This window comes from Rhinatrema bivittatum, unplaced genomic scaffold (genome assembly GCF_901001135.1).
Source record: "Rhinatrema bivittatum unplaced genomic scaffold, aRhiBiv1.1, whole genome shotgun sequence".
Classification (NCBI taxonomy): domain Eukaryota; kingdom Metazoa; phylum Chordata; class Amphibia; order Gymnophiona; family Rhinatrematidae; genus Rhinatrema; species Rhinatrema bivittatum.
This window is the reverse complement of record NW_021820305.1, coordinates 3427-25297: the sequence shown is the minus strand read 5'-3', so window position 1 is coordinate 25297 and position 21871 is coordinate 3427. Positions and strand designations below refer to the sequence as shown.

Genomic DNA, 21871 nt, shown 5'->3' with positions numbered 1-21871 from the left:
GAGTGAGGGGGTAGAGGGGAAAGGAGGCTGCCACTCCTGCAGGTCAAGGAGGAGGCAAGGAGCGAAAGGCTTGGAGGCGATGCCCCTTCGGCCCAATGAGGGTACTTGTCTGGGCCTGCTTTCAGGGAGCAGAAAGAATATAAAGAGGGCAGGGAAGCAGGGGGGAGAAAACTCGTCACAGCTGAGAAACCTACTCAATTCAGTTAATCATGCTTTGGGTGCACCTTTGAAAATGGACCTCCCCATGTCTTGTGGGGTCTGATTGCTGGCATTTCAATCATTGGGGCTGCTACTACTTAAAATATTTTAAAAAACATATGAAAGAAGAAAAAACAAAGGCACAGAAGAGTGAAGGAACAGTAGGGATGCATTACCCAGGAAGGTGCCACTTGGCCTAATCAGAAAGGCAGAACTGTGCGGCTCCACTCCTCACCTCTGCAAGAAGGACACACAAAGCACCTACGCTTTCTGCACCGCCTGGCACATTAAACGTTCAAGGAGTTACATCGCCACCACCACCGCAATATGCAAAAGGAAAGAGAAAACAGCAACTCGTGCTAGCTTAAAGCATTAGGAATGTTAAAGAACTGTAAAAAAAAAAAAAATTAAAAGAAAAAACACCGATTTGAGCAGCATGAAGGAATACAGCCTTAATCCTGGAAGCCAGCGAGTGCCATGGTGGGATGAGAAGTGTACAAATTTGTAAATAATTTGCTTTTCCTCGATTATACTGACCTGCATGCTCTGAAAATCATTTCAGATCCCACCATCACTTAAGTGTTACTTAGGAGTCACAGTTTTAAATACAGAAATTTGTGACTTCAGCGCCGGCTTAAACCCACGGTGAATGTTACTTGGCACACTGCCATTTAAAGCCTGGGTGGACGTGAATGGGTGGTTGGATGGATTATATAAAAAAAAAAAAAAATCTGTGACCGTTTTAACTTTCTTTTTACCGTGTGGTTGCACAGGATGCGGCTCTGGGATTTGTCGCGAGTGGGCTCAGTCCGGCTGGGCTCTTTCAACCAGTGTCAGACAGAGCTACACTAAGCTAAACACAGCAAGAGGCCGAGCACATCGCATGTCACAGTAGGCTAACTGTGGACCTTACAGGAAATGTAAAAACTAACAGAATGTGTTATGAAATAAAAAGGCAAAAATAAAATTTAAAAAGCCAAGAAATACAAGCGAAAATGGACGTGTTTTTGTTCACATAGAGTAGGACGCTAATGTAAAAAAGCAGGCTTTGACTCTGGCCCTTTGAGCAATGCTTACAAGATATCGCAATTTAAATTTAAGTTATCATCTAAAGTGTTAACCGGCTATTTCCCCCAGACTCTGATACTTTTCCGTTAAATGTTTGCTGTGGTTGGTTCTCAAATCAGCCTTCAGAGCAGATAATAAGACGTGCTCCAGTGCGTTAAGTGCTGTCATTAACGTTTACCACTGGGGCTCCCTTCTTGCAGACCAGGCTGACCGAGTCCCAGTTTTACTCAATGGCATGTATGAACTCACACCTACTAGCCTGTGCAGCATGTAACGCGGTAAGAGCAGAACTGCACCCGCCCATCTTCAAATAAAGCAAAAAAAAAAATGCAGCCATTCAACTGCAATAGATGAAGCTAGCTACGTAGGGGCCAATTCGCTTGCATGCCCCAAGCTGGTGTCCATCTCATGTACAGGAGAGGAACGCATGCGCTGCCACAGAAGTCAGAATGTGCCTCCCGCTTCCTCAGGGGCAGACTCCCATCTCCGTTTCACAGACTTCTCCTCCGTGGGGGGGGGGGGGGGTGCTAAAAAAATACAATTACAGACATACCTTAGCCATGAGGCTCAGGGCCTGACATTCCAGGTCGTCGCAGGGCAGTCTTGTTCTTAAAGAAACATTTCTTTCATCGCTGCTCGGTGTGCAAGGACCAGCTACTGTGCGCAAGGGGGCCAGCTGACCGTCCTCTTAGGGTTGGGTCTTAGACTACCAGTGCTCCCCCTGGGTGGGGAGGGGGGTGAGGTTATCCAAGACTAAAATAATAGAGGGTAATTCCAAGTAGGCCCGTGAGGTGCAAGGGATTGTGGGTAGTTTTGTACTCGCGTACCTTCTGGCAGATTTTCAATGGGAAACTACCGGGTGCTGCTTTGCTCTAGGAAATCCATGGCAAGGTATGCACATACGGCGTTGCCCATGGACTCTGCATCTGCTATTTCTGTGGGGTAGGGAAGCGGGGGGTACACAGTGCTCATGCATTCTGACAAAATTTTTTTTTTAAAGTGCATCCCTCTTTACTTCCCCAGAAAGCTTTAAACCAGCTAACAGGATGGGCCTTGTGAACATCCCCATGTACTTTTAGGCCTTCTGAGAGCTGGTCATTCCACCTTATAGTTTATTCCACAAATGCTTATAGTTATTCCACAATGAGACTTATAAAGGCAAAATTTACTGTAATAATAGCCCAGCAACCATCATAGTGCACAGGGTTCCAGACTGTATGTCTGGTAACCTATAAGAGCTTATGCTTCTTTGTGCTAGGAGATATAATCATCGGTTGCTTAGGGCTATGTCTCTCTATTTCTCGTAAAGCTGATTACTTGAATAGCTTATTTAGAAGTGATACTTAGCTTGACAGTAGGTGATTGAGTGCTGCGGAGACAGCTTTCTCAAAAAACAAGCTGCCGCAAAGTTCCGCTGGTTGCCGCGATGGACTTGCGTGTGGAAAGGGTTCCTCACAGGTCCGCGAATGCAATCGCGATCTCTTCAAAGTCCTGTTTCTAGTTCCCTTTCAGGCAGGAATTGAATCGCACACCGTCTGGACACCCATGATTATATCTCCTAGCACAGAGAAGCAGAAGCTCTTATAGGTTACCAGACATACATTCTGGAACCCTGTGCACTATGATGGTTGGAACCCTGTGCACTATGATGGTTGCTGGGCTATTATTACAGTAAATTTTGCCTTTATAAGTCTCATTTGTGAGAAATCTTTACATGTATATATTATTTTTTCTTTTCTCACATCAAGAGGTTTTTTTTTTTCTGATTTAGTATAGTTATTCCACTACATCACTTTGAAAACTGCCATGTAAATGTTTTGGATAAAACTTTCAAATAAAATCACAAGTTACTCAACAGAAATATATTCCCTATACATGAATCAATGCTGGATTCAGGCTGAAAAAGGATAAACAGAAAAGATAATCCATTCACCACGGCAGATTCTCATACGTGAGAGAGTGAGAAAGAGAGCTTGGCTTAGGCTTTGGCTCTCTTATTAAGCAGTTATGTTTAATCTGGTTTTTTTTTTTTTCCTTTGTATTTCTCTTCAATGCTCCGTACTGGGTCACTCAGTGTGGAGTCAGTGGGGGTGGTGGTGGAACGGCTCTGTTCTGAAATGACCGGGCAAGCGACCAGGCCGCTGCGATGAACGATTATAGTTGTGGATTTCTTCTCACTGCCCCGCTACAAGCTGCATCAAGGCTCAATGTTCAAACATTACAAAATGAGAATGTTTTCTTTGGCTTCCCTACCACTTGTCCCCAAAGATTCATTATTAATTTTTTTTTTTTTTTAAATTTCAAAAGAAAATAGCTTTGCTTTATGGCTCACATTAGTACCTTAGAGTGTACTTCCAGTGCTGCTGGCGAATTCTTTGCCCTTGCTGGGATCCATCATAAACACTCGGGCTGTTTGCAATCAACAGATTCCGGCCTAGCTGCAGCCTTTCTGCTTGCGCAGTAGTCAGTTCTGCATGGTTTAGAAAGGTTACTGCTTTTATGGTTTTAAACTGAAGCAGCTATATATATATTGCCCTTTTATGATGGCAAATATATTTACCCACACGCTGTCCTCCCCCACCCCGCCCACCCCCAAAAAAAAAATTAATAAAACAGGCAGGAAGAAGTGCTGGCAGGCAAGATTGTAGAATTTCTGCTGTGTTATTTAACAAGAAACCAGTAATAAAAATAAGCAATCTATAATACATTACAATAAAAAGGAAATACTTTTTCTGCAGCCTGCACAATAAATAGGCATCTTAAGCATCGCTGTACGAAACAATTTATTAATACGTGGCAGACAGGATCTGCCTCTCTCTTTCTCTCATAGGCACTGAAATGGACGTTATGTGAGCTAGAACTGTTCTTCCTTTAGGTCCTTTTTCGTTGGCATGGTTGGGGGTGGGGGAAGGGGATGGGCAGCGAGGCACTGGCTGCTCCTGCAGGCTGTAAACTCTGCAGCAGAAAATTCAGCCGGCATCACTATATGGGAGTGGCTCAGAATAGGCTCTGGGAGGAGGCCTTGGGTCAAGCGCTCCCTTCACTGCCTCGATCCAAGGGGCTCTGGAGCAAGCTCTGCCACGGTCGCTCGGCCCTTGCCACGATACCCATCACTGCAGAAACCAAGTCCGCACAGGCCCTGACTCATGAAACAGGCTTTCCCGCCGGCAAAGTCAGAAAATGGGATACGAGGGGTGAGGTGGGGAAGGAGGGAAGGGATGTTTTCTAAAAATTAGGCCTCACTACTAAGGTGGAGGGGGAGGAGGAGGAGTACCTGGAAAATAAAATAAGGACATGACCAACCATATCATGACTGCTTGAGGGCAGCAGAAAAAGAAATTAAAAGTCCACCCCCTGTAAACGGTGAGGTTGTTGGCTATAAAAAGGTGAACCAGAATAGATGATGAGATCAGTGCGGCGGGGCGCCAGTCTCTTACACAGAAGACAAAGATCCATGTAGCATGGGCTGCCGGAAAGTTCCAGGAGGGGCTTGGAAACCTCCCCACCCCTTCTCCCCAAGTTGCCACCACGCAACGGGTGACATGCTAGAAGAAGAATTTTGGAGAGCTTTCCTCGCTTTTGTTAGGTTAGTCTTTTCTTTTTTTTTGTCATCTCGGTTAGCTGCGGCCTTCCATCTCCAGGAGTTCGTCCAGATATTCCACCACTTCTCCCTGGCAAGGCAGAAAAAAAAGCAGAATGCAGGTTAGCTCTGCAGCCAGTCGCTGTGAGAAAAAGTTACTGCACGCCCTGGATGGGAACCGACGGTATTCACAAAGCTGGAGGCTAGAACACTCTGTGAAGAGCGCAGCTGCCAGAGAGGTTCCCAGAAACCCTCAACATCCCAGGTGGTGCTGGACGTACTGACTCACCTAGTTAGTGCCCTGTAGTTTTACTGGAGGCCAATCTTCAAAACTGGAAATGGACTAGTTCCAATTGTCGTCATTCCTGATTCAAAGGATACTGACCTCATTCCCCCAGCCTGTCCCAGGGCCTACAAACAGATTGCAGGGCTCCTTGGAGGGCTACTGCCTTTTGTTTACAAATTCAGGAGATATGCAAAAATTAACCCATGAGTGAAACCTCCATAAAACAAAACCTGAACTCCTTGATCCCCCCCCCTGAGCCAGACCAAAGACCATTTTTGTTGAATGAGAAAACAAGCTGGGCCTAATATTTCTAGATATTCACCCACTCAAATGGCTCAGGAATTCTGCAGATTAAAAGCCCAGTGGACTTAAAACTGAGGCAGTAAGGTGGTAGTGCAAAGGAAAGCTACTTCTGGGCAGTAAATTGATGAGTTGCTTTAAACTTCTAACCACCATTTATTTAAAAATAAAACAAACAAAAAAAACTATTTCTGCAGCCCTGCATGGATAGCTCTGGGGCAGGTCAGGAAAAACCTTTGCAACTAAATCCCAAGCTTTCCTTGTCAAAGCTGCCCACGACGCAACAAGCTTTTCCGAGCACCTCTGCTAACTGGAGACAGCACCCGATGCCTCCAGCTGAACAGCTGGGCACTGCAATGGGTAAGCACACAGCGCTGCTGTGGATGCCCATCAACACCGGAAGGGACTGGGGGAAACCAAAGAAACCTGAAGCAAGAGGAGTGGCAGAGCAGGTGTGGCAGAACCAGATCTTGCCTCTCCAATCCCTGAATTGTCCCTCTCCACCACCACTCGTGCTTCACGAAAACACCACCACTATCAAGCTTCTCATTTTGCTGCCACCACCACTCGTGCTTCACGAAAACACCACCACTATCAAGCTTCTCATTTTGCTGCAGCTCCCACATGCATGCACTGTCCCCCCTTAACTGCATGTTCCGACACAAAGAGAACATTTTTACTCCCTTTGATCGATGTCATTCTTTTTTCTTTTTTTTTTTTTTTTTTTACCGGCACTAACTATAGTTTTGATGTAGGGGATCAGAAGTACATAGCTCAGTGGGGAACCTACACGATAATTACGTAAAGACTGTAGGCCAATTTACTGTTTTCTAAAATGTGAGGACCCACTCACGGCAGTGCAGAAGGAAGAGACAGAAGTACAAGGGCAGGGTACAGCAGCAAAAGAGCTCCTGGCCATTACCCAGTCACATCTGAAGAAGGGTCCATGCAGTCAAAGATCCTGAATGACGTCAACATCGTTTAAAGGCTTGCATTAGTCCAATAAAAGGCGTCACAGCCTAGAAAGAATTCAGGCCGCCACCTCACACTTAAAGCGGTGCTGGTGGTCATCCTCCAAGTGGTAAACAGCAACCGTTTGGGAGCAGGAGGAGGAGAAGGTGGTGGCGGCGGCAGCAGACAGATTTTACACCGCAGACCTGTGAAAGAATTCCATCCGCATTGGTACAGAAAGCACCCGAGGGCCCCGATTTGAGGAGGGAGCCTGGTGACAGCGTGGAAATGCCCGGCCTGAAGACCGCTGGCCAGGTTACAGGAAGGCAGCTGCACCCTCCTCTATCAGAAACATTCGAAGGGAGGAAGTTAATGAAGGTCCCCCCCCCCCCCCGACCGAACTGACAGCTTGGCATCCCAGTGTAATTTACACCCCGGCGTCAGGTTGTCATCCTTTTGTCCGGAATGCAGGACTAAAACAAGCAGCTTTCTCCCCCCCTAAAGTCAGCAAATACTTTTCTGCTGATAACACCGGAGCGCCCTCGTATTGGCGCGTCTCCCAACAGGACCGCGTGGGCCTGCGCATCCCAGGAAAGTGAGGCACAGTTTTTTTTTTTTTTTTTTTGGGGGGGGGTGTCAGATTATTCAGGCTAAAGCCACTGTGTCCTCTGAAAAAGAAATCCACTCCCAGCTGCCAGACCTCTGCCCCCCTTCTGTCTCTTTATCCTCTCTTACAGTCTGGACCAGTGGGATTGAACTTGGTGGACCCTGCTCAGCAGAGGACTCTGTTCTCTAAAATGGGTCTTTACAGAGGGATGGCAACTCACTTGGTCCCTGTTATCCTGCAATTCATTTAGAAAAATGCCAATTTGTTTTAAAGCAATTAAACCCATCAGGGGTGATGAACACCTGCAATTTTGTTACCAGTATATGTTCACCTGTTGTCTTCATCAGCTTAAATCAGTTTTGTTTCCTTCTATATAACAAAATATTGGTTAAAATAAAATGACTTTCTGAACAGTCCAGTTAATGCTGCTTTCATATGCAGAAAGGGCCATCCTAATTCACAGCTGGGACTTGATAAGGAACTGCCTTTTTTGTAATCATCTACAATCAGACAGTGTGAGGTTTTCAGTGCTCCGTGTCGATGGCCAACTTCATTCTTGACCTTTGTCCTCTGTCCACAAATACAGGCAGACTCCGTGCATTCCTTGTATAACTTGTAACTGGACAATTACTGGGAATAAACTTAGTAACTGGTGGGCAGGAAATTCCTCAGTGCCTGCTCCTCGGGCCTGCTGGGAGTAGGGTGCTGCAGAAGTAGCCCTCACAGCCCCCCCCCCCCCCCCCCGCAGGGAGGGAATCCCAGCCATCACACCACACACCAGTGCATTTGGGACTGAGGACTGCCATGGCAAAAAACTAGGCTGAATGGAACAGGGTTAAACACTGAGGGGAAATCCCACATATCCACAAAGGGTCAGGGTGCCATAGCCCCAGAAAAGGCCTGTTCCGACTGAACTGGAAGCTCAAAGGGAGGAGGAAACTGCCAGGGCCAAAAAAAGGGGGAAAATCAGCCAATCCTTTTGCTGTTACTCCAAGTCACGTTTGGCATTGCTTTTGTTACTCTCTCGTCTGACCTCATGTCTGGACCGCCTCGCTGTAGTGCATGAAATGGGTACCCCACCTCACCCCCCCCCCCCCCCATCTCGTCTCCTTTTAGCTCAGCAGGGCACAGGGGCATTGAGGAACCAATGTGATTAAGTTCAAGGTTGAGGGGAAGACTGTTGCTGCTGCTGCTGGCTACCGAGCAGGAATTCAGGGGTTTGGGTCCCAGAAGGGACTTTTCTTTTAGCCTTTGGGCCACTGAGGGAACCTGTGTTTATCTCAAGGTAGTTGGACCTGGGTAATGTGGAGCCTGAGTACACTACAGAAATCACTCTGCAAGTGCAGGGGTGGGTGTGCACAGGGCTGGTGCATGGGTATTAGGCACCCTAGGCAAACCTTACAGCCTGGCACCCTCTCCCCCCACCTCCCCATACACAATTTTAAATTACATGAAAAATGACATTCTGAGGTAAAATTAATATACAAGTTGTTGTGATAATTTCATGCACTGTTGTGATGCCAACAAGAAAACTTTGCATCTTGGAATTCATATGGCATCATACCTATTGTGATATGTTTTGGCATGGTCCTCCCGTATCAACACAGTACTATCTGCCAACACTCAAAGAATAACAACCCTACCTATGAAAAAGAATACAATAATATTACACCAGAATCTAAAATATCAATACACCTCCTATCAGGAAAACAGAACAGGCCAAGCTAAAACTACTACAGATCCCTACAGAGAAACCACATGCTAAAAGAATGCTTCATCTCAGTCTTTGCATGCAGAACACAAACCCTCACCAAATACAGAATAAAGCCACATAAAGTATAAATAGAAATATGCAGACAAAAACTGAACTGTAAAACATATCACGCCAGACTCTATACAGTGTAACAATGGAAAAACAAAAATGTCACCATTCCTCATGAAACAAATCACTAAAATCAAGATATATAAATCATTAATCATAATTATAAAATCATACAAATAAAATAATTTCAAAACAGCTGATGAATAGAATATCCAATAATTAAAGATTCATGCAAATTTTGAAAGCTTTACCAAACACGAATAAAATATTTAAAAACAGCAGACATATCACATACTACCCAATAATTAAAATGGTAGTCAATCAAGAAAAATGAACTTAAAAAGCCACCTTTACTTATCCTCTCCAGCAGTTATCCTACTCCTTTCCCTTGCAGGCCACACCAGAAGTAGCAGTAGCTGCTGAAGCTGTCCTCATGGTCCTCTTCCTTAGAGACCACAACCAGTCTCTCTCTCTCTCTCACACACATACAAGCACACACACACGCACACACCAGTCATCTCCCTGATCAGTCTTTCTCACACATACATATGTCACCTCTCTGGCCAGTCTCTATCAATCATACAATGCTCTCGCTCTCTCTTACACACAGGCTTTTAATTACACACATGCTCTATTTCACTTACACACAAGCTCTCAATCACACACAAGTTCTACCTCACAAACAGGCTCAATCTCACACATGCCCCCTCTCTCTCACAGCCACAGCCAGCCAAAAACATGCTCCATCTTTCTCTTGCACATACACATTGACACACACAAGCATCCTCCCTGACTCACATATACACCACACACATACAGATGTACTCCCCCGTCTCACATTCATGCCACACAGACACAGAAGCACCCTCCCTGCCTCACATAAACACCACTCACTCAAGTAGCACCTTCCCTGTCTCACACCACACACACACAGAAGCACCCTCCCTCACACCACACAGACACAGAAGCACCCTCCCTGTCTCAAATACACACCACACAGAAGAACCCTCCCTGCCTCACATACACGCCACACACACACAGAAGCACCCTCCCTGTCTCACATACACGCCACACACACACACAGAAGCACCCTTCTTTCCTCACATACATGCCACACAGACACAGAAGCACCTTCCCTGCCTCACATACACACCTCACACACACAGAAGCAGCCTCCCTGCCTCACATACACACCTTACACACAAAGAAGCACCCTCCCTGTCTCACATACACATTACATTCTCACAGAAGCACCTTCCCTGTCTCACACTACACACACACACATAGAAGCACCCTCCCTGTCTCACACTACACACAGACACAGAAGCACCCTCCCTCTCTCACATACACACCACACAGACACAGAAGCCCCCTCCCTGTGTCACACCACACAAAAGCACCCTCCCTGTCTCACATACACACCTCACACACACAGAAGCACCCTCCCTGTCTCACATACACATTACATTCTCACAGAAGCACCTTCCCTGTCTCACACACACACACACACACACACACACATCCACACAGAAGCCCCTTCCCTGTCTCACATACACATTACATTCTCACAGAAGCACCTTCCCTGTCTCACACCACACACACAGAAGCCCCCTCCCTGTCTCACACCATACACACACACACACAGAAGCACCCTCCCTGTCTCACACTACACACACACACACACACACAGAAGCACCCTCCCTGTCTCACATACACATTACATTCTCACAAGCACCCTCCCTGCCTCACATACACACACACAGAAGCACCTTCCCTGTCTCACACCACACACACACACACACACAGACACAGAAGCACCTTCCCTGTCTCACACCACACAGAAGCCCCCTCCCTGTCTCACACCACACAGACACAGAAGCTCCTCCCTGTCTCACATCATACAGACACAGAAGCACCCTCCCTGCCTCAATACATGCCACACACACAGAAGCACCCTCCCTGCCTCACATACACATCACACACACACAGAAGCACCCTCCCTGCCTCACATACACACCACACACACACAGAAGCACCCTCCCTGCTTCACATACACACCACACACACATACAGAAGCATCCTCCATGCCTCACATACATACAGAAGCACCTTCCCTGCCCCACATACATACCACACACATAGAAGCATCCTCCCTGCCTCACATACACACCTCACACACAGAAGCACCCTCCCTGTCTCACATACACATTACATTTTCACAGAAGCACCTTCCCTGTCTCACACCACACACACACAGAAGCCCCCTCCCTGTCTCACACCACACAGAAGCACCCTCCCTGTCTCACACCACAGACACAGAAGCACCCTCCCTGCCTCACATACACACACAAAAGCACCTTCCCTGTCTCACACCACACACACACACACAGAAGCACCCTCCCTGTCTCACATACACACCACACAGACACAGAAACACCCTTCCCATCTCAAATACACACACCCACACACAAAGGCCCCCAGCTGAACAGCTCATCTTTGGCCCGCCGGCCTTGTCTCCGACAGCGATGATCTTCTTTTCTTTGGCCCCCGCTGGCCTGGCCTCCGGCAGCGGCTGTCAGCATCGGTCTTCTTTTCTTCGGCCCCCGCTGGCCTGGTCTCCAGCAGCGGCTGGCAGCGCCGGTCTTCATTTATTTGGCCCTCGCCGGCCTGGTCTCCGGCGGCGGCTAGCAGCGACAGTCATCTTTTCTACGGCCCCGCCGGCTGCGAGTAGTACGCGACACACCGGTTGAGAATCGCTGGCGTAAGTCCTGCAGCTACCACCAGTGTCGGGAATCGGGGCAACATTTTTTCACAATTCTGAGCAGGTCTGATGGAAGAAGTAGGTGGCTGCTGGGTCGCCCCTAAACCTGTGGCACCCTAAGCAATCACCTAGTTCACCTAGTGCTTCCACCGGTCCTGGGTGTGGGCTTGGAGGCAGTCTGAGACTGAAGCCAGAGAGTGAGACAGTGCTGAAAATAAAGACATCTTTCATATGGCATTACTAGAGAAATGGAGGCCCAGTAAATTCTTCAGGGTAGCCTGAAGAATTCAGTTTCTTCCAGAGTAAGGACATGATTCATCAAGGTCTTTCCTCATAGACAAAGAATGGGGAAAAAAAATGAATCGGCCCCTGAATCCCTCAAACATAAGAGACTTTTTCATTAACTACTGAGTCAAAGGATCAGCTCAAACCACCAATATTTAGAAATGCTCAGTGTAGGTTTCCTTCTTGCTGTGATCACAGCCTACTTTTGGATCTGAATCTGAAGGATACTGGCTCCAAGCTGAAGACTCTATCACTGAGCTGAAGTAGCTGTTAATAAGCCCTCATCTATTTTAAACTGTACACCCATTTCCCACCCTTTATCCCTTCACCCTGTTGTTTTCCCTCCATGCTCTAGAGGAAAGCAGTTTTCCAAACAACGCCCACTGCACGTTCCGTCTTGGTTCGGGTTCAGGATCCCACTGCTGCCACCCTTTCAACTTTATCCAGTCACATTTTTTAAAAGAAGTAACTCGCAACAACATGGGTTACACAGAGCTAGCAAAATTGAAAGTGGAGAAAGCTTCGAGGCTGGGTGGAGCTCAGAGTAGTTCTGGCAGGTTCACTGACAGATTTGTTCAATCAGTCTTTGGAGATGGGCGTGGTTCCAGAAGACTGGAGAAGGGCTGATGTAATCCCTCTTCATAAAAGTGGTAATAGGGAGAAGGATGGAAAATACAGGCCTGTTAGTCTGACCTCAGTGGTGAGTAAATTAATGGATAGGATAGGGAAGTATCTTGAATTGAGCAGATTGTAGGAATTGAGGCAGCATAGTTTAACCAGCAGGAAATCATGACTAACAAATCTGATCAATTTCTTTGAAGGGGTGACAAGAGAATTACATTGGGGCATGCAAAGGATGTTGGACACTTGAATTTTAATAAAGCTTTTGACATTGTCCCACATAGGAGACTCAAAAATAAAATGACCAGCCTAAGGAGAGGCCCTAAGGTGGCTGACTTGATCAGAAACTGGTTGAACGGCAAACAGTGGTGGTAACTGGAGTTCACTCTGAAGAAAGAAATGTGATCAGTGGAGTGCCTCAGTAAACTGGCCTGGGTTTTGTTTTGTTCAATATTTTTGTGAGTGATATTGCAGCAGGGTTAGTGGACAAAATATGCAAGAGTGGACACTCCGGAGGGAATAAACAGAATAAGGAGTGATCTAAGAAGGTGGTTGAGTACCTAGTAGTTAAGATTCAAATATAAAGACATGCATTTGGAGGTGGAGAAATCCAAGGAGGCAATCATTATCCAGTGATCTTAAGGAGTGAAACAGGGCAGTGTCAGAGCCACAGAAATGCTGGGATGCACAGGAAGAGGCATAACTAGCAGAACAAAGGAAGCAGTTATGCCTCTGTTCAGTTTATTAGTGAGACCTCGCTTAGAGTATTGTGCCTAATTCTGGAAGCCTGACTCTGAAAGGATGTTGGCAGAATACAGGCTCTGGAGAAAGGCACAGGGTCTGGAACAAAAACCATAGCAGAGGAGACTTAAGGACTTCATCAGAGAGGAGGAGAGGACAGATCGGAGGGTGGTGAGAGAGACAAATACCTGAAAGTTATAAAGCAGGCACGAGATGCAAACATTTTCTGTGGCAAAGAAATTTTAAAACAAGTCAAGACACAAGGCTCAAAGAGAGTTGACTCGGGAATAAGGTTAAAAAAAACCAAAAAAACTTCTTCGCAGAAAGAGTGGCGAAGGATAGGACAGCCACCCAGTGGAAGCAAACGCAGTTAACAGTGACCAAGAGGAACACGGGAAAAGCACAGAATATCCTTAACAATGAAAGGAAGCCAAGAGTTTAACTTGAGTTCTGGGACACTGCACAAGGAAGCAAACTGAGCAGACAAGAGGGGGCCTTTTATCTGCCATCGCCTTCCGTTTCTAAAACTCTGCACGAAAACGGTTTGCAGAATAATAGTTTTAACAAGCCACTTTTTTTTCGTGCACAGTGATTCAACAATGGCAGCCGATGTTGTTCTCCATGCTGCCTGCTGCCCAAACCTGAAGCAGCACAGCAGGTCATAAATAACGCTCTTCATGTGCAGTAAGTCAATCTTTTTACCAAATTTGTCCAGTAAGCAGCTGCAAATACTCCCCGCTCACTGTTAGCCAGTCAGGGGAGCAGAAAATAAATGTTCCCATATCTTTGTGGAGACACAGTAAGAAAAGCAAATAACAGAGTTCATGTTTATTGTACGGACATATGTCAAAGACATCAGTACACAACAAAACACAGCATGTTCTAAGTATCAAAGTAGACTCAACAAGGCGACTGCACTACTTTATCCACATCTCGGGTGGACTTGTTAAAGCATATCTGTCCGTACCAGCCCAGCCTCCTCGGTGGCAGCGCTGCCCACTTGTTGGGCCTTACATCTTTGCTAACTATGGGTGCCACAAGGATGAAGGTTAAATATGTCAAAATGGGGAAAGGGTCTTCCCTCCAAGAGCAGAACTGATATGTTCAGGTTCTGGAATAATCAAGCATTGTCATTATGTGAGACAGCTCGAGAACCCTAAAAGTTTCCCCCTATTGGTGAAAAGAGGGAAAAATAAAGGGGCCTGGTGGGGCGGGGGACGGGGGGGGGACACGACTAGCTTGAAGGGAAGAAAAGATATACTTGGATTGTAAAGGAAATGAGATGTTATGATTATCATGAAACCTCATTAATACTGGCCATTAACTAACTGGTAACGCAAACGAACAGAAATGATGTAAGGGAAGCATGACAGTTATGTAAGAGTGAATGCTGAAAGAAGGAGACCCCTGAAGAAAGAGACCAATGGAATGCTCCTATGATGAATGGAACCAGAAGGTGGCGCTGTTGTTGCTGTAGGTTAAGGAGATGAACATAATGAGCCATGTGTGGCCACTGGAGTGAGCTGGGCATGTTTAATAAGGTAGTCGGAGACAAAAAGCGTAACAGAATAGGCTAAAAACCCTGAAGATGCTACAATAAGTGTGATTTGACATATATTGAGTTTGAACTGATGATTCAAAAAATTGTGTGTTAAGTGAACAAGTGCCGAAACAACCAGAGCCAAGTGTGCACCTCTATTCTTTACTGGAAAGCATCTGCAGCCCGAGATCTGGCAGCAACACCTTCCTCACCCAAAGACGCTAAACTGGGGTAAGTGGGGGGAGCATACTGCCACACGGAAGGTCCCTGGTTTGATTCCCTCAGTTGGGTCTTTTTCGCCCTGGGTTGGCCAGTACGGCAGATGCGGTGGAGGCAGCGTTCAAAGCTTCTGAGGGAGAGGAAGGAGTTCCTGATCATTGCTTAAGGGTGCCACCTAGTGGTTGGATTCAGGATTGCAGCAGTTCAGGAACATCCCTAGTGCATGGCTTCCAGCCCAGGAATGTCACTGCAATGACCAGACCAGGTATACTGCAGGGGAAGGGGGGTGTGATATAAATGGAGGGGGAGGGAAAAAGCATGCCTTTCTCCACCCCCTACCACCACCCAAAACAAAATCAATGGGGTATTCAGAAACAAGCCCCTTTTTTTTTTTATCAGATTACAGTTTTATTCTCAGCAGCAGACTGCATGGATCCCTGCGGGAATCCCTGCTCTCGGCACCTGATGTGGTCACAGATCTCACTACACAGTCACCCCAGCATGCAGAAAACCAGAAGGGAGGGTTTTAGTTAGGGAGAAGCACATTCTTTCAGCCTCACCCGCTGGCAAATTATCCTAATGTCGAAGCCCGCACTACTAGAAATCTTACAGGCCAAAACCCTGACCAGCCTGATAAAAGGCATGACAACATCCAGACCCATGCCGGAGAACGCTGCCATTCAAATACAGTATTTCTCACCATGCAAGTGCCACTGAGGCTCGCTTAGACCTCTTGTTCACCGAGGAGGAACACATCGGCCAGAGGGGCTTATGAAACAAAAATATAATGCACTTTAAAAATGTAACCCTGCTCCCAAAACCCATTGACATCTATAGTGTCCAGCACCCCCCCTCCCTCCCTTTTGACAGGAAGAAGGAAGGCTCTTCTGGAAAGAGGGTACCCTTTTAAATTACAGAGAAAACCCTGCAGCATGCGAACAGATGAAGAGACAGTAATTACTAGGTCCTGCTATGGAAATGCCACTGCCTACCATTACACACAACTCGGTGCAGTCACTGGCCTCCCCCCTCCCCCAGCTCTGATTTTAAACTGGAAAGGGATTAAAGAAAAAAGGAAAAGGGCATACGCTGCCCGGGATATTAATTGTAAGCACATATGCATTACAAACACGAGGTGGGGGGAGGGAATCTGAAACTAGTCATTTAGGAAAGCTTTACAGCATGACAGGGAGCGCCTTACAGTGCACAAAATTACAGGGTGGTAGGAAAACTGTCACACCGACCAGTTTCACAGATGGCTGAAGCTGGACCTGCAATGAGGGCGCAGGCAGGGTGAGGGGAGAACAGCACGCCCGCCCCGCTCCCGGGCACCGTCGGATGTGGAGGCCTCCACAAATATACCCGACGGCGGGGAGCACAGCCCTCTTTTTCCAGAGTCCTTTAAAAATTTGACAGAATTTTTTTTTTGTTCTCCATTCTTATTTCCACATCCCTCCCCACCTCCTGGTCCCCACCCATGACTCCTCTCCCCCTCCCCCATTAAAAGCTCACCTCGTCATCACTCAGGAGGTGCCGCTGATAGAATTCGTACAGCTCCTGCTGGAGGGTGGTCACGTTAAAGTACTGAACCGCTTCCTGCCACAAGAAATAAAAAAAAAATGCTTATCGGTACCTCTGCTGCTGCAAGTCTTATGGTTAAAGAAGAAACACGGGAACACGAGCAATGGGAAAAGCAGCCCCTTAACCAAATAGAGGCATTTGGTAAATTATCTGCCAGAAAATCAGCAGGTTTGTCCTGTTTGCTGTAAAGGGGAGTTTATGTCTACTGGGACTGGAACCATGTAAGCTGTCAAAGGTAACAGCAACACAACAGGTGCCTTTGAGCTTAAAAAAAAAATGTTTCCATCTTCAATGTCCACAGTAACACCGATAATGCAAACCTATCAACATGGAGAGCGCCAGTGTACGTACTAGCAATGCCCCCTGCCACACTTTTGTTTCATGGTAATGGATGCCATGGCAAAGAGAGTGTTAGATCCTGTGCTCTTGTTTCCTTTGGAAGCAATTTTGTCACAGACGTGGATGACAGTATTTATATATTAAAAAAAAAAAAAGGGTTAGGTAAAAATCTATTTCAATGAACTTGTTGAAAAGCGAGGCAAGATGCATATCAGATGGTGCTGCTAGTTAATGAAACAGCTTGGCTTGTAGTAGCTGGATTGTGCATTAAATGTGCAGAAAAACCTGAAAATATTTTTAGTTTGACCTCTTATCTGCATCACTGTCCTAAACTGAGTGCAGTCTTCGACACTTAGAAAATCATTCTGAACTACAACCAGTTATACAGTAGCAGGGTTAGATGATGCAGGAAAAAAAAAAACCATCCACTAGCCTATCCAGTTATTCCTTGTCCACATTTGCTGAGGATACATTCGAGTTGCAAGCCACAGCGTGAGACTAACCTATAGAATATCACTCCTTATCTAAGGCAGCTTTCATCAGCTTCCTCCTGTCTATTGCACCCTCTTGGGTCAATGATCGTGCAAGATCCCCTATTTAGTTCACACCCAGCAAGTACCTCTCCCTTCCCATGGCTAACCACAAGGTCCCATGATAATTGAAATAGCCACCATCACCAGCACTTGCATCCGGTCTCCTAAAAGTCCCCCATGGTTCTTTTTGGACGGTGCCCCATGGTAGCCAACTGGTTCTAGATTTCAGGACAAAGTGAGCCAGTCCTGGTTTTCTCTACTGCATGCGGGGACTTGTAATTCTGACTTCCCTATTGCAGTCCCTAAGAAAAGCAAGACTACAAATTCCTGCATGCAACAGGGTAAAACCAAGACCAGATCAGCCTGTCTGAAATTCTGGAGCCAGCTGACATCTCTACCACTAACTGTGGCACAGACCCAAGGCAGGCCAATGCATCTATACTAAGCTTTAGAAAATGATCGACGTAAAAGAAAAAAGCATTGCAATTGTCAGGAGGTATCGTGATCGGGCACACCATGCACCCCTAACCAACGGCAGGGCAGCTCTAGAATACCTGACGACATTACAGCATATCCTAGTCTCACAATTTCAGCTGAATAAAGTGGAGCATACAGCAAAGAGCAGGATTAGCTAAGTTTTTTTTTTAAACAATTCTGTGTAGTTGGCTCAGGAAAAGTTAAGCATGCCCGGTTCCTTTCAAAAGGAGAGAATGGATTCTGCTAGATCCCCATTTCCAACATGTTAGTTCCATCCAAAACGATGGATATTGGATTGTACCAGGATAAATTCCTTCCTGAGTGCCAAACTTTATTCACAGATACTGAGGCAGCTTTTTCTGACTGCACGGGTGATGGACTAAAATTTACCTCAGTCTCAGTGCTGCTGGACACTGTCTGTCTCATATCTGTTTTGGACCCAGAACATTCCACAATTGAAGCAACATGCTCTCGGGAAACACAGGAAAGGATTTCAGCACATTTCCTGAGTGTCGCAGGCAAGAGATCATAGGCCGCATCTGCAACTCTTGCTGCAAGAAGCTTCTAAGACCTCCTCCTGTTTCACATAGTACGTATTTGACAGAAATAAAGAAATCAATTTCCGGTTTCTATTTATTTTATCAAAACGCTGCTTGCGCCACCCACCGGCCTGGGCTGGAAATCCTCCTCCGTGAGGCCCCACTTTTCTCTATGGTACTGATAATAAACCATGTTCTGCTTCATCACTTGGTCATCCTGATCGAAGAGGAGATAGCTGGCGACACAGGGAGCTGCGTTCTTCAGGTCATTTACTGCATTACACAAAGAGAACAGGAGACAGGGAAGGAAAAGGTTGAAATGCCTTTGACGCTCCAAAAGGCAAGAATTCAGGGCAAGGGGAAAGTAAAACTTGAGGAGTAGTGCACACAGCAGGCATGAACCTGCAACACGTTCAAGCAGCGCCCTGCAATTGACACCCCAGAAGTATTTCCACACAACCTTCCTAGTGAAGATGACAAATGGAATGAGTTTCTGTATCTTAACTTCCTTTTGTCGTACAGCCTTTTGCAGTGGTGTCTCCTCCTCCTCCACCAGCAGCTTTGTCACCATCACCAGCCAGTTTCCACGTAATCCCATGTCCATGGTCACCCCCTGGTGGCTGAGAGGGCACAGGACATCTCCAGGTAATAAGCCTGCTCTTGGATGCACATCTGTGGGCTGTGGAATGACGGAGCTTCTCTCCTTCCCCCATCCCCGCAAGGGGGCCATGAAGAGATTCACGGCTGGGAAATCCCAAGCTCCAGGCAGTTTGAGGGACCCGGGTCTCCTGTGTGGAATCAACAGGAGACCCAGGGTCATCCTTTCAAAAAGGTTTTTGTTTTTTTTCTTTGGGCGAGAGGGCGAGCCTAATTCTCCGCATCAGTGACAACTGTTCATCTGTGGAAAACAAAGCAAACAAAAAAAAAAACAAACAACAAAAAACCCCAAAACGACCCTCCCTCACACCAGGACACCCAACTGATTCCAACATGTTGGGGCCATTGCGGCTCTGCGACCAATATTCACTCACGTTTGTAATAGGCAAACTGCAGGTAATGGTACACTGGTCGCCACAAACTTCTCCACTACAAAGCCGCCGATGACGGGGGTCAAAGTCACCTTCACATTTCAGTTTGCATTCGAGTACTTCATAGTAGTGATCTGCAACATAAAGAAATCCTGGCTGTGAGATTTGTTATTTTTCAGTGTCCCTCTGCTGACAAATGTCAAATGTACAAGCTGTGACAGAACTGTGTGCTCGGCTTACTGGTTATAACCAACTGAGGGGAGGGGGGGGGGGTATTTTTCTTGCAGTTACTGTACAGTGAAAATAAAATAGTCAGTTCAGGACGTGTTCTGCTGTCAGCTGCAGTCAGCCAAACAACCAGCAGGGCAAAAGCTATGAGCCCTCAGACACAGCAATGGAGACTTGAGGGCATGCAGGAATGCTTATGACAGCAGACTGGCTTGTGGTTATTTACGAAAGGCAAGTACAACTGTTCAGAAATTACAAAACCGATGTTAGTTCAAAACCATTTTCTGTCAGTGGTAAATCAAAACACTTGTGGTATTATGGAAATGCATAAAAAAGACAAGCCAGTCCACTGGGTGGGTGCTACTGCATAAGAACACAAGAAACTGCCATACTGGATCAGACCGAGGTTCCACCAAGCCCAGGATCCTGTTTCCAACAGTGGCCAATCCAAGTCACAAGTACCCTGGCAAGTACCCAGACCATTAAGCAGCTCCCATGCCACTAATGCCGGTAATAGCTCTTGATTTCCAGTCACCCTGATATTGTCGAGGATTAGGAGGTTATCCTCTCTCTCATCACACATACTCACATGTCCATTCTCTCTCACACATACACTGTCACATACATACACATTCATGCTCTTATACCCAACAGCAGTGGCTATTGCTTAACAGGTTGATTTAAAATGAACATGCTTGCGCCCATAAACACGCATATCGTGCGCGAGCGTGGATAGGCTATAAATTTTAATCATGCACGTACTTACGCGCGTTATGTTTTTAAATGCACCAACCATGCATATGTATGCTCCTAATTTTAAGAGGTTACTTAAGCACAGCTAGCATACAATAGGAATTTGTCAGCTTTTACAAGTGTATATAGGCAAATTTTAAAACTTGCTCGCGCGAGGGAAAACAGTTTTTCCAATTAGCCTCCAATTCGCCCAGTTAATATTGAGGTCTTCCAGTCTCCTCTGATTCTTCATCCTGCACTGCCCCTAATTGACCCGGACCCCTCAACCAGGGCCGATGGAAGCACTAGGCGAACTAGGCGATCTCCTGGGGCGCCGAGCATTAGGGGGCGCCGAGCCTCCGATGGCCGCCGGTGGACCTCATCCCACTGGCGGCTGAGCGGTGAACTACTGCTGTGTGGTGTGCAGGATACACACAGCAAGAAGATCAGCAGGGCCACTCCACCACGGCCCGAAGAAAAAGGTCGCGTCTAAACATGCAGGTGCTCCTCCTCCTTCCTGCCTGCGCGGCCCCGGAAAAAAACGTTGCCGGAGCTGCGCGGGCAGGAAGGAGGAGGAGCATCAGCCGCGTGCAGAAGAGGATCAGCGCAGCCCAAGAAGACCAGGGCCGCTGCAGAGCCCATCCTGTGGCGACCCGTAAAGAAGAGGCCCAGAAGTGAGAGAGAGGCTGAGGGTCTGTAGAGTGTGTGTGTGCGTGTATGAGATGAGTTGAGAGACTGTGTGTGGGAGTGAAGACCTGAATGTTTGCAGAGACAGCATATGAGAGCCTCTGTGTGTGTGAGAGAGACAGCATGTGACAGTGAGAGCCTGTGCTTGAGCAAGACAGCATGTGGAAGTGAGAGAGAGCCTGTGTGTGTGAGACTCAGACAGCATGTGCCAGTGAGAGACTGTGTGTATGAATGATTGTAGAGAGAGAGCATGTGACAGTGAGAGTGTGTGTGTATGAATGATTGTATGAGAGAAGCATGTGACAGTGAGAGTGTGTGTATGAATGATTGTATGAGAGAGGCATGTGACAGTGAGATTGTGTGTGTATGAATGATTGTATGAGAGAGAGCATGTGACAGTGAGAGTGTGTGTATGAATGATTGTATGAGAGAGAGCATTTGAGAGTGAAAGCCTGTGTGTGTGTGTGAGAGAGAGAGAGAGAAAGAATGTGAGAATGAGAACCTGACTGTGTGGTTGAGGGAAGATGACAGATGGAGAGAAAAGAAATAGAAAAAAGACAATATAAAGGAATTGGAAAAAAAATAGAAAGGGAAAGTGGAAAAAAAAAGCCTATACCAACCAATTAAAAAACTAAGATCAGACAGCAAATGTAAAAAAAAAAAAAATACTTTTTACTGATTGCCACATGTAATCTTTGGGAATGTGCAAGAGTAGCACTTTCTCTATGAGGATCTCACAATGTACGAG

General features: G+C 46.5%; 1 long non-coding RNA gene across 1 annotated transcript; it reads right to left on the bottom strand.

Annotated features, from left to right (window-relative positions):
• Positions 1 to 3911: 3911 nt before the first annotated feature.
• On the bottom strand, positions 3912 to 19612 carry LOC115081407. The gene is made up of 4 exons (XR_003853793.1): positions 19480 to 19612; positions 18576 to 18721; positions 16492 to 16575; positions 3912 to 4937 (listed from the first exon to the last, which is right to left on the bottom strand). It is a non-coding gene; the product is annotated as an uncharacterized LOC115081407 (long non-coding RNA).
• Between the last annotated feature and the right edge of the window lie 2259 nt (positions 19613 to 21871).